Source organism: Leopardus geoffroyi, chromosome A1 (genome assembly GCF_018350155.1).
Source record: "Leopardus geoffroyi isolate Oge1 chromosome A1, O.geoffroyi_Oge1_pat1.0, whole genome shotgun sequence".
NCBI lineage: Eukaryota > Metazoa > Chordata > Mammalia > Carnivora > Felidae > Leopardus > Leopardus geoffroyi.
The window spans coordinates 205,070,219-205,083,148 of NC_059326.1; the positions used below are offsets into that span (position 1 = coordinate 205,070,219).

The 12,930-nt window shown below is 37.7% G+C and overlaps 1 protein-coding gene across 3 annotated transcripts in view; it reads right to left on the reverse strand.

The window, feature by feature from the left end:
* The window catches only part of GHR (growth hormone receptor), a 273,627-nt gene that overhangs the window by 162,597 nt on the left and 98,100 nt on the right, over nucleotides 1-12,930 (reverse strand). Inside the window, exon 2 of one of the 3 annotated variants that reach the window (XM_045439117.1) lies at nucleotides 7,219-7,370. The exons of the other annotated variants lie outside the window; for them this stretch is intronic. The gene's annotated coding sequence lies outside the window, so the exon portion shown is untranslated. The remainder of the gene's footprint in view (nucleotides 1-7,218; nucleotides 7,371-12,930) is intronic. 3 annotated transcript variants of the gene reach the window in all.

Genomic DNA, 12,930 nt, shown 5'->3' on the forward strand with positions numbered 1-12,930 from the left:
TTATTAAGGCCACAGAAATGACCACCATAGTCAGATAGAAATATTTTGGTCTAATAAGAAAATGGGACAATCTATCCCACCGTATCCCAAACCAAATTTCCAAACCTCAAGTTAGTAAAAACAGTTAATAAACACTGGTTATACAAAGAAGAGTAGGGAAGTATAGGAAATTAGGAAAAGGAGCCTGTCCTATTAGTGTCGTGGGTTATATTTTTCCAGGTTTGGGCACCCAGCTTCCCAAAACCAAACTGTATACTGAGCAATGTATTTTGAAATGGTGCCAGTGGGACAAGCATGAGGCTCTCTGCTTCAAACAGCATTTTATTCACAGATGCTTCATATTTGTATGAAGGAGATGAGCTAAATCAAGAGTAGGAGTATGTGATGCTGGTTTGCAAAATGATTGTTTTTCCTGAAGCCAATCTTTATTTTATTTTTCTGATAATAAATGCACAATACTTATGTAGAAGTTTGGTAAGTATTAATACAATGTAAAACAAATTATGAATTCCCTTTCTGTCATTCTCTTTCCAATAAAATTTCTAAAGAAAGCTGAAAACAGACCCTATACAAAAAGCTGTCTCATGTTTTTTCTTTTTCTTTTTCCATCTAACATTAGTGTCGCTTCAGTACCTGCAATTAGATTGCCACTTTATCTAGGAAATGCAGCTTTTAGCAATTCTTTGTTGATTCCAATGAAATCAACCTGACTCAGCTGATATGAACTGATTAGACTGAGAATGAAGTCCTAATACCAACTGCTGTCCAATAGTAGTTACTTGACATTAAATTTTGGGTGACCCAAGCAAATTCTATCAGCTTAGAGAAGTTTCAAGTAAGAGGATAGGGAGCTTGAAGACATTATAAAAAAATCCATGAAGGACCCAAGATGTACTGAGAGAGAGATACATGAGAATGGCTATGCACAGCAGCAGAGATCTGATGTCATTACAGTAAATCCCCATTACATGGAATTATATGGCAGCATCCTCTTCCTTGCTGGCTAAAAAAGCACAATACCCTCCTGCCCAACCACCACCACCCCAAAATACAAAAACTGCATATAAAATTTAATGGCTGCACTAATTAATATTCCCCCATATTCTTGTTTTTCTAACTGTGAGTCACAGCCTATTATACTGTAGGGTCAGTCTAGTGGGCCAAACCCGGCTTTGTTTGCTGGCCTATTTACACAAATAAAATGGTGCTATAAGGCTAAATTTTCATACCCCCTGCCCCAATTCATATATTGAAACTTTATCCTCAATGTGATATTTGGAGGTGGGGCCTCTTAGGAGGTGATTAGGTGATTAGTGCCCTTATAAAAGTGGTCCCAGAGAACTCCCTGTACTCTTCCACCATCTGGGGATATAGTGAAAACAGCTGTCTATGACCCAGGAAGTAGGCCTTCACCAAACATGGCATCTGCCAGCACCTTGGTCTGAGACTTCTCAGCCTCCAGAATTGCAAGAAATAAATTTCTGTTGTGTATAAGCCACTCAGTCTATGGTATTTCTGTTACAGAGCCAGAACAGATGAAGACAAATGGAGAGGAGAAGGGAGGAGAATAAGATAGTTTCTTCACATGAACCTTTGTGCTGGCCAACATGGCACTGCAAGTTTACACTTTGAACTTCCTCCTCTGTGCCAACTACTGCAATGGTAGGTAGGTTTGTTTATTTATTTATTTATTTATTTATTTATTTATTTATTTATTAATAACTAAGACAGTAGTACTGGAAAATGTTAAAGAGCAATTACAAGCCATGGAAGGCAGATTGAGGAGCTCCAACCCACATATGGTGGGAGTTCCAGGAGAGAATTTAATTCAACTGCAAGAATCATTTTTGGAAAAGGTTATTATTAATTTTATAAAATTAAAAGAATGGAATGAGTTTTCAGATTAAAAACCCACAATACTCACTCACCGAGGATTATAAATAAAAAGTAAATTCACAATAGGGCATCATGATAAAGAAAAACTCTTTAAAGGGACTTCAAGTAAGAGGCAGGTTATCCACTAATGAATCCAAACATACCAGTAGAAGATTTTTCCTCAGCAACAACAAATGTCAAAACACAAATGAAAACCTTTAAGTGTCAGAGAAATAACCATCCATTTAGAATTTGATACCTAGCTAAACTGTCACTAAGTCTTGTGGTGAGCAGGTGGCGGAGGGCATATGAAAACAGTTTTCTACCTAAAGACTCTAATTTAAATAATTATTAAAAGAACTATTTTTGTGGGGCGCCTGGGTGGCGCAGTCGGTTAAGCGCCCGACTTCAGCCAGGTCACGATCTCGCGGTCCGTGAGTTCGAGCCCCGCATCAGGCTCTGGGCTGATGGCTCAGAGCCTGGAGCCTGTTTCCGATTCTGTGTCTCCCTCTCTCTCTGCCCCTCCCCCATTCATGCTCTGTCTCTCTCTGTCCCAAAAATAAATAAATGTTGAAAAAAAAATTTAAAAAAAAAAAAAAAAAAAAAAAAAAAAAAGAACTATTTTTGCAAGAAGACCTCAATCATTTTAAAAATATACTGAAAGTCTTTTTTAAAATGTTCTATCCCAACTATTCCAGTTATTATACCTATATTTGTTGACCCATTTCTCTGCCCCCCATTTAAAGCCAAACTTCTCAAAGGAATTACATTAGACTCTTATTCTCAATTCCTCTTTGTCCACCTTCCTAAACCCATTAAAATTAGGCCTTAACCTCCACCACTCCAATGACATAGATTTGTCCTTGCCACTAATGACCTCTACATTGCTAAATCTAGTGGTTAGTTCTCAATCATCTCATTTGATTTATTAGCATCCAACATAATGGATCACTCTTTGAAACACTATAATAATTTGGTATTTCAACACTATTCTCCATTGATTCTACTACCTCACTGGATACTTCATCTTGGTCTACTTTGCTGTGTCATCTTCATTTCCCAGCCATGTGATATTGGAATACCCTTAGTCCTTATCATCCACTCTTCTCTACCTACACTTATTCCTAAGTGATTCCATTTGTAATATGTCATTAATATCATCTATATGATTATGTTCTCCAAATATATAACTTTAATTCAGAACTCGAACTATAGGTTTATACATCCAATTGACTAATAATCCCCTTGGGTGCTTGATAGGACTCTCAAACTTATAAATCTATAAACAAACTTTTGATTTTACCCTCTTAACCTTTTCATTCCACAGTGTTGGTCATTTCATTAAATATCACCTTAATCCTTCCAGATTCTCAGGCCTTTCAGTGATACCTTGAAAACCAATCCATCAACTAATTCTCTCAGATATGCCTTCAAATTACATCCAGAATGTGATAATTTCTTTCTATCTTTATCTCCCTCACCCAAGTCACCAATATTTCTTATCTGGATTATTATAAACATTTCTTAATTAGTCTACATGCTTCTGGTCTTGAAAACCCTTATCCCCAAATATATAAGTCACCCATCAAGATCTTGCTAAAACAAGAAAATGTCAGTTTTTTGTTCAAGACCCTCAGATGGCATCCCATCTCACTTAGAGTAAATGCCAACGTGCTTACAGTGGTCTAAAAGTCTTACTTGGTCTCCTTTGACCCTCTCCCCCCACCATTAATCACTATCTCTGCCTTCATCTACCACACTTTTCCTGCCCATTCTTCTCCAACCACGCTGGACTCTTTGATGTTTCTTGAAGACCCCATGCAGCATATGCTATTCCCTCTGGGATATTTTTCTCCCAGATTTTCATCAAATAGCCATTAAAATATCACTTCATCTTTGAGCTCTTCCCTGAAAACCCAGATTAATAATAACTCTTATATCTTATTCTTCTCCATAGCGCTTATCTTTATTTACTTTCTGATTTTTATTTATCTCCTCTTACTAGAATGTCAATTATATGAGTTCAGGGATTTTATCTGTTCTGTTCACTGCTATATTTCCAAGCACCTATAGCTACAGCAGGCCAATAGAAGACATACAATAAGGATTTATTAGATGACTAAATAAATGGTGAGGAAAAACAAAGGTAAAACATGACAGCCAACTCAAACAAATATTATTTGTAAAAACAATATAGGCCACATTTTCTACTGATCAAAAACGGTGAAAGAAAATTTTAGATGAGGAAAATAGGTGAGTTTATCCTAAAGAACAATTAAAATGTGTTTTAGATTTTCTACTTTGTTTGGGAGGATAGATAATCTGTGTGAAATGGGAACACTAATGTTGCTTGATGTGGGAGTGAGCGGCCCAGCTGAGGGGTGCATGTGTACATGGGTGTAAGGTCAGCACTGATGATGTGGCTGTTGCAGGCCTCTGCTGCCTTAAGAATCAGCACAGCTGTTAGGGGATCCACATCAGGGAAGACTGAGAAGGTCACACCCCACCCAGACTCTAAGAAGGGAAAGAGAAGGTGAGCATAATCATGGTCTTGGGAAAGTGGCAGGCCTCACATAGTTTAGGAATAGAAAGAGGAGATGTTATAGACTCATGTTCTGTGGATGTTTTTTCTCAGTAGGCAGAAATGAGAATCATTATTGCCAGGTAATAACTATACGTATTTGAAAAAAAATGAAAGAAAAACCTTTGCATTTTTAGCTTTGCAAAGAAACATTTCTGAAGAGTGATTATTTAAATCAATACCTAAAAAAAAGAAAGTCTACCAAAATATGCTTCAAGACATTCTGGGGGAAAAAAAGCCCCAAAAGATAATACAATAGAAACATCCTGTACAAGTAACATTTAGACCAGGAATGCAAGGACAGTTCAGTATCAGAAAGATTTAGCAATATAATCTACTGCATTAATAATTTTAAAGAGGTAATCAAATGGTTATTCTACCATGCAGAAAACCAGTGTTTATAATTTAACATTTATGATAAACTCTTAATAAACTAGAAATCCAGAGTTTTCTGAATCTGACAAAAATATGTCACCCAAAAACCTGTACCTAACAGCATACTTAAAATGAAACTTTTCAAGCGTTCTCACAATTATGTGGCACAAGAAAAAAATGCCTATTATAAAGGCATACTATTTACATGGCATGGTACCTTATAAGGATAGGAAAGTTGAGATCAACAGGGAAAAAAAGCCTAGAAAAGTTTAAAACATATATATGATCTTAGAACACAACAGAAAAGGCACTGCAAATAATGGAGAAAGAATAGAGCTCAGTAAATGGTATTGAGACAACTGGTTTTTCATATGGAATAAAAATAGATCCATGCTTTACACCACATATACAAATTAGCTCCATGTAAATTCAATGTCTACACATGTAAAACAAAACTTTGAGAAGTAAATTAAAGCAATTTAGAGTGCAGGAGGGATTTAAATATAATATACTCATGGAGGAGAAAGTGACTGCTTAAGCAAGGCACAAAATGCAAAATAATAAAAGAAATTTAACTATATCAAAATTTAAAGATTGTGTTAAAAGAGGTGATGAAAAAAATTAAAATGCCATCAACAGACAGGAGGCAAAATTTTCAACAATATATTTTTCAATACGTGAAAAAGTATGAGTCTTATGTATGAAATATAAACACATATATTAAAATACATATACATTAGGATCATACACATTTACACGTTTTTGTAAATCAATAAAGAGCACAGACAATAAAAGAGTAAATAAAGAGTAGAAATAGATAATTCACAGAGGAGGAAATCCTAATGGCCCTATAAAAATGATGTTCAATTTTACGAATAATCAGAGTAATGAAAATTAAAACAATGAGATACTGATTCATATCTACCAACCCACACATAATTAAGTCTGATAATAAGTGTGAGCAAGGACCTGGTGGGAGTGTAAATTGGTAAGAGAGCACTATGGAGAGCAATTTGTTAGTGTCCACCAAACACGAAAATGCACATATCCTATGATGTGGTAAGCCCACTGATATATACTCCAGAAAAACTCTATTACATGTATCCTAAAGGAAATGTCTAAGGGTATTGATTTCAGTACAACTTATTTTTGTAAAACAATTGAATCATTTTAAATTTTCAGTAGTATGGGAATGGATAAGTTGTAATATTTTCATGAGATGGAGTAATATACAGAAATGTTTAAAAGAATGAGCAAGGGGAATATAAAAACATAAATTCTGAAAACAGAATGTTTGATAGTAAAAGTAGTGATTGCCAGAATACCACAGTCCATGTTTGAAGTAAAACATATGGGGGTACCTGGGTGCTCGACTCAGTCAGTTGAGTGTCAGACTTTGGCTCAGGTCATGATCTCCTGGTTCGTGAGTTTCAGCTCCACATCGGGCTCACTGCTGTCTGCCTGTCAGTGCAGAGCCTGCTTCAGATCCTCTGTCCCCCTCTCTCTGTCCCTCCCCCCACTTGCGCTCTCCTAAAAATAAATAAATATTTAAGAAATAATAAAGCGAAATATATGAAAATTTTATTTATTTATTTTTTTTTGAGAGAGAAAGTGTGCAAATACATGTGCATGAGACAGAGAGGGAGAGAGAGAAGCCCAAGCAGTCTCAATGCCCAGTGCACAGCCTGACATGGGGCTCAGTCTCATGACTGTGAGATCATGACCCGAGCTGAAATCAAAAGTCAGACGCTTAACTGGCTGAGCCATCCAGGCTTCCCATGAGTATTTTAAAATACACAAATAATTTGATTTCATGCATACAATAATCATGTTTTATATATGTAGTAAAATTTAAATGTATAAAAACAGGACTGTACAAAGGTCAACACATGGCAGTTGTTCTGGGGTAGCAGAGAGTAGGGTGATGCTGAGAAAGGCAAAACAGGGAACCTCAAATTCACCTGTGTACTTTGTTTCTTTACAAATAGAAGCTAGGCAGCACATATGGGAAAAATATTTACTTTTGATGTATTCATCTGGGTGGCAGGTACATGGACACTTATTTTAGGGTCCTGAGTATATTAAAAAAAATAAGAGTATTAGAGAGCTCTAAATCTATATCCCTGCCCAGGGTCAAAAATAACAAGCCTGCCCAAATTTATGCAGATAGAAAGATAAAAAGAGGTTCTGATAAAGAGGAGTTTGTGTAGGGCACCCACTCCTGGACAACACTGGCAGAGGAGGGTTGGAATGGTTACTCAGGTGAGTTCCGGTCACTGAATCCATGACTGTCACCCCCATATGCACCCTACCCACCCTCATGGCTCAGCAGTTGGCCGTCCCCAGACACAGTGTTATATGACAAGGAAGGGGAGCTTTCTCAATACCTGTTTCTAGGCTAGGCTGAGGAACATTTTCTTCATAGATTCCAGAGAAAAGCCACAGAGTGGACCTTCCAGGAAGAATGGCAAATCACATGTGAGATTGCACAGGCTAGGTCCTGTCACAAGGCTTCCCAGAGTTCTGGTGCCAGCCGTGTCTGATTAGTGCAAAAAAAAAAAAAAAAAAAAAAAAAAAGCATGTTTTTTACTAGCTTCAAAAAAGTTAATTTAAGCACTTCACTCCAGTGAAAAACTGATTTGGGGCACAATGATTAACAAATGGTTCTCAATCTCTGTCCCTGGAAGTCACAAACACATGCACAAGCCCTAGGTAAGCTGGACCTGGGGATCTTATTTAGTCACGTGAGTCACACGAATGGGTACGCCAAAGCTGGTTCATCTTACTCAAGTAGACCACCGTGGAACCTTCCAGCAAACACTCATTAAAACAAGAACCAAAACATTTCACAGACTATAGCGTGTTTCAGTTGGTTGAGAGCCATCATAATTAATAATACAGTAACAATAAAATGACAGCACAGGCAGAAGCCCTGTAGCGTAATGATCCAGAGTGAGCCTCACACATCTGTGGTTATGTCAGTTCCTGAGTGCAAAAGCACCAGAATGCCACATTCATGGTCTCAAATGATGACAGAAAGTATCTGGAGAACGGCCATAATTCATCTTCTTTTCTTGTCACCAGAACCACTGAGAATAAACTCAGAAGCTCCTACTGAGAATTCCTTAGAAAGAGAATCAGTGGCTTAAATAAAAGGATTTTACTCTTAAAAAAAGATATTCTGAATAGGCTTCCTTTTATATTTCATGTATGCAGAGGTATTTTCCTTATATATTTATTCTGCATGTCATATAATAGTATCCTTCTCAAACATTTCCCATAGAGTTGACCAGCAGCTTCAACTGCTTCCCTAGAAAACACTCCAGCTATTCCTCTCATTAAAAGAGACGAAAAGCCAAGAGGATAGGTGACTGACTTAGTTTGTGCCAACAATCTATCTCTGAATATGACAGAGCTTGTGCAAAACAGGCACTCCTTATATGTTAATAAAAGATTGGGCACTGGTAGTCATTTCTAGAGCCCCAACTGAGCAACTGAGTTGCATCAGTATTTAGAAAATTTAAAAGTCTGTGATTTGACATCTAATTATTTCCCAGTCTGAAAAGATTTTATTTTTCATGTTCCAATGTGGTCCCTGCTTTACAGCAAAAAGGCAAAGTATGCAATAGATAACACCATATGTGCCACTCTGAGTTCCATCATGGCTCTGTCTTGCCCCTTCAACTAAACTGGCAACATCTGTTATTCTCTAAGACAGTGTGGACATTTCCTTCCATGTCAGTCATTTCAGAGGTAAGTGCCCCCACTCATTCACAAATGTTTGACTGTCTGAGTCTTCCTCATTATCATTTCTAAAACTGAACATCCACATGACAATTTCTCCTCTTTGATCACAATTTTAATTGTGTTGTAAGTTGTAGCCTGTTTAGTGCTAATGTTACATTTAACTTGTTTCAGGTGAGGAAGGGGGTGCGCGCGTCATAGGGAAGGTGGGCTGAAGAGTCCCTCCATTTGTTCATTTTTCTTTTGGTCCTGAGAATGAAGTTTGGTTCCATTTTTAGTTAATAATGGGATATTTTTAAATCATAGATCCAAAAAAAAAAAATCATAGATCTTATATCTCAAAGATGAAGGGATGACAAGAGTGAATGTATTTCATTAACTCAGCTTAGGCAAGGGGGGTATTTCCACTATGGATCTGAAACCAGCTGAGACCTCAAATGGAGCAGGAACTGAGTGACCTACCACAAGTTAGGCAGTGTCTATGACACGGGCTTCAGTTAAACACAGTGTGGAACACTCACTCTCATGAAGGCTATCAAATTCAAAACTTGCCAGACAGATTCACCTTCAGGACTCAGACATCTTGTAGTTGTAGGGAATGAGCTGCTTTCACTGTTGGCAAAGACAAACAGCCTTCCAATCTTCAGCATTGCAGATAGTAAGAAGATGGCCAGAATTTTAACAAGTAAAGAGAAATGTGTACTGATGTATATACTTGAATATACATGTCCTACAGGATTTATCATCTCACTGTGATCTGCATCATCATGAGATATTGTTCCTAATTCCACAGCTGGATCACCAAACTAAATCCCATTACAATGAAACTCCACCGAATTGTTCCACTTAATTTGTGCTCTAAACAGATACTACTCCTTTGAAATACACTAATCTGTGAAGAGGTCTTACTGTAATCACATACAAAAGTGGATCTATTCCCTTTGTTCATTTTGGGGACTATTACCACACAGTCCCTGTTGTCCAACTCTTCTGTCTCCAATTCATCATTTAATTTTCCGCCAGGAATTGAAAGTCCATCTCCAAACATGAAATTTTCTTGTTTAATATTCTTTAATGACTTCCCTAAGGACCCTGAGTCCTTAGCTGACAATCAAGGCCCCAAACAACTTGTCCTGGTCTATTTTTAAGCTATATTCCCCTCTATACTCAACTTCTTTAACTTTGCTGTATGGACTGGCCCAAACTCTTAGTTGATAATGTTCAATACTACTTGGCATACCCAGCTATTTCTCTCGACACTTTAGCTCTTTTCATCTTGTAAGATCTACCGAGCTTTCCAGGCCTACCCCGCCTGTCATGAAAGTTGTCCTCAGCTACCAAATCGGGAGGGATTTTTCTTGCTCTGTATTTCCAATGTATTTTCTTTGTCACCTGAGCTCACTCAGGTTACCACAGCCTGTCTATGACAGTGAGATGCACACTGCCTTCTCTTTACCAAACTATCAATGTCCTTTGGACAGGAGAGACTTACTGAATATATTTGCTGTTAAATGGACACTGCTTCATATTGGAAAAGGTGCCTGATAAATGTGATCATGTGGGTCACAAAAAAAAATCTACTTAAAAATGATCTAGAGCTTTTCAGTTCTGCCCCTTCATTCCTCAGTGCCCAAAGGGAAAGAGATCTGACATTTGGAAGCAAGACCTCATCTCTGCCTCCTCCATTATCTTGCATAATGTCCAGAAAGTTATGAGCCCTGATAAAATGTTATTTTTCTCCTCCAGTAAAGGAGGCTTGGTTGAATGGAAACAGAGCCAGTCTCACTACAGGGAGGCACATCTTTGGGTTTTGATCCTCTTTCTTATGAAGGGACAAATAACCTTGTGAGTGAGAAAAGTTGCCCAGCCAGCAGCTGCAATGACAACCCACCTTGGCAGCAGAAAAGAGTGATAATTAGACACCAATTTCTTTTGTAGGATGAGTAGTAGGTGGGTTTTTTTTTTTTTTTTGACTTGTTATTTCAAGATCAAAGAAAAAAATTTTTTAAATGTTTATTTATTCTTGAGAGAGACAGACAAAGCGCGAGCAGGGGAAGGACAGAGAGAGAGGGAGACACAGGATCTGAAGCAGGCTCCAGGCTCTGAGCTGTCAGCACAGAGCCCTACACGGGGCTCAGACTCATGAAGTGCAAGATCAAGACCTGAACCAAACTGGACGCTTAAACAACTGGGCCACCTAGATGCTCCTGAGAAAAATGTTTTTATATTTAGCAGTTTTATTTTGATCACCATAGTTAATATTATTGCCAGAGTGAAAACGGGGTAAAAAGATGCTAAGACTGAATTTATCTGTATTTACATTGTCACTTTTAAGCTTCAAATAGGAAATGCCTTTGATCAAGATTTTTCAACAGATTGCTGAAAACAGAAAATTTCTTCTGCTAAGTACTAGCATGCATAAATTTCTTACATAATACATGAGAAAAAAATTTTTTTGATATATGGATGTTTTTTTCTTGTGTTGACAGAAATTTGGCAGTTACTGTGCACCACCCTTCACACAAAAAGTGGCTCAATCAACCACTGGCCTTTTCTTATAAATCTGGTAATCTGTGTCCCCTTAATAGAATAATTATAGGGATGTTTTCCTATTTGCAATACAAAACTATGGAACAATGGAGTGTTTATTTTGGCCCAATGACTTTGTACAAAGGTCCCATCTATGATCCCCCTTCAAAATCCTGCTTATAAATTCCTAACACCCAACAAGTCAACCTGAGAAAAACCATGACTTTAGCATTTCCTTTTGGCCAAAATCTTTAATTTGGAGAATGCAAATAAGACTTTCAAAATTATTTTTGAGCAGCTGAGAGAACCCATGAATATGCCAAAACCTTTCAACCCAAACTATTTCCAAAAATTATCTGCTTGTCCCATTTTTGATTCAGTTAAGAATTAGAGAAGTACATTTTATGTAACTGCAACTCTCCACCCAAGTAACATCTTCACTTTTAAAAAGAGAAGTCAGTTTTTTCTCTTCCTTTATTACAGGTTTTCCCAGCAAAACAAAACAAAACAAAATTAAAACAAAATTAACTTAAGTAATATGAAATATATGTGCCAAAAGTGTCTTCAGTGATCTGCTTTTTAACTAGACAAGCTCTCTGGCAGATGAAAATCATTAGCAAGCAAAACTGTAGAGCTTTTAAAATGTGCTGGAAAAGTTTCAGAGAAGATATACAGCATAAACAGCTTTATAAACCCGAAGCAAAATTCTAAATCACACCTGGTATATCAGTTGTGTGAAAGGCTTAGGTTAAGAAACATGAATTAAATCTTGAGAGATACTGGCCTCAACAACATTACAGCCTAAAGGGAACCTGTATCCAAGATGCCATCCTTTAATCGAAAAACATCGATACGTGTGTTCCTAGTGCCCACTGTTGCACATGTAGAGAGGTATGGGCTGGAGCTAAGGCAAAGGCACCTCAAGCTAAGGCAAAGGCACCTGATATTCTTGCAAGAAGCTTTCTTCAGGCAAAGAGCACAATAGGACTGCAGGCCATTTCCCTCAGCACCTAGCCACTCACACATTCAATTTATCATTCAATAAACATGTGGGAGTGCCTACCATATGCCACACAATTTCCAGGGCCCTCCAAATCGGTGATAAACGTCTCCTATTTCATGGAAGTGACATTCTAGTGAAAGAAAATTGACAATAAAAAATAAACAAATAAGCGAGAAAAGAACTATTAGATGGAGTAAATGCTATAAAGAAAGCATAACAGGGTGATGGAAATGGGGGTGGGGGACTTACTCATCTAACTGGGATCACAGAAGATCTTTCAGTTGAGTTGAGACTGGATGACAAGAGGAGTCAGCTATGCCAAAATCTGAGCACAAAGCATTTCAGGCAAGGGAATAGCCTGGTGGATGAGGTAACAGAAGGAAAATCAGTGTGGCTGGAGCTTAGTCCTCAATCCAATCACCTATAATTGTGCACGCTTATGTCACTGTAACATGTTCTTCAAACCTGGGGCAAAACAAGGAAACCTACAGACAAAAACATACCCATGCCTGTAAAACATGAAGAGGTCTTAGGGTCTTCTGGACACAACAACAACCCTAAGAACCTTGATGTCAAGAGCTTGAGCTTCATTCCAGTTTGTTTTCCAGTACTGATATATTTGACCAGTTTCTCATGGTTGAAGGCACAGAAAGAGCACACAAGGCTAGTAGGACTGAGAAGTGTAGGATGTGGCTTTGAAAAGAACCATAACTGCTTATTTCCTGGGACCTCTGACCAAAAAGGAAATACTTTTCTTGATTCGTCAGGAGATTTGCATAAGATCACAAGATATCCTGTGGTACAGTAATCTCTCTCTTGCTTT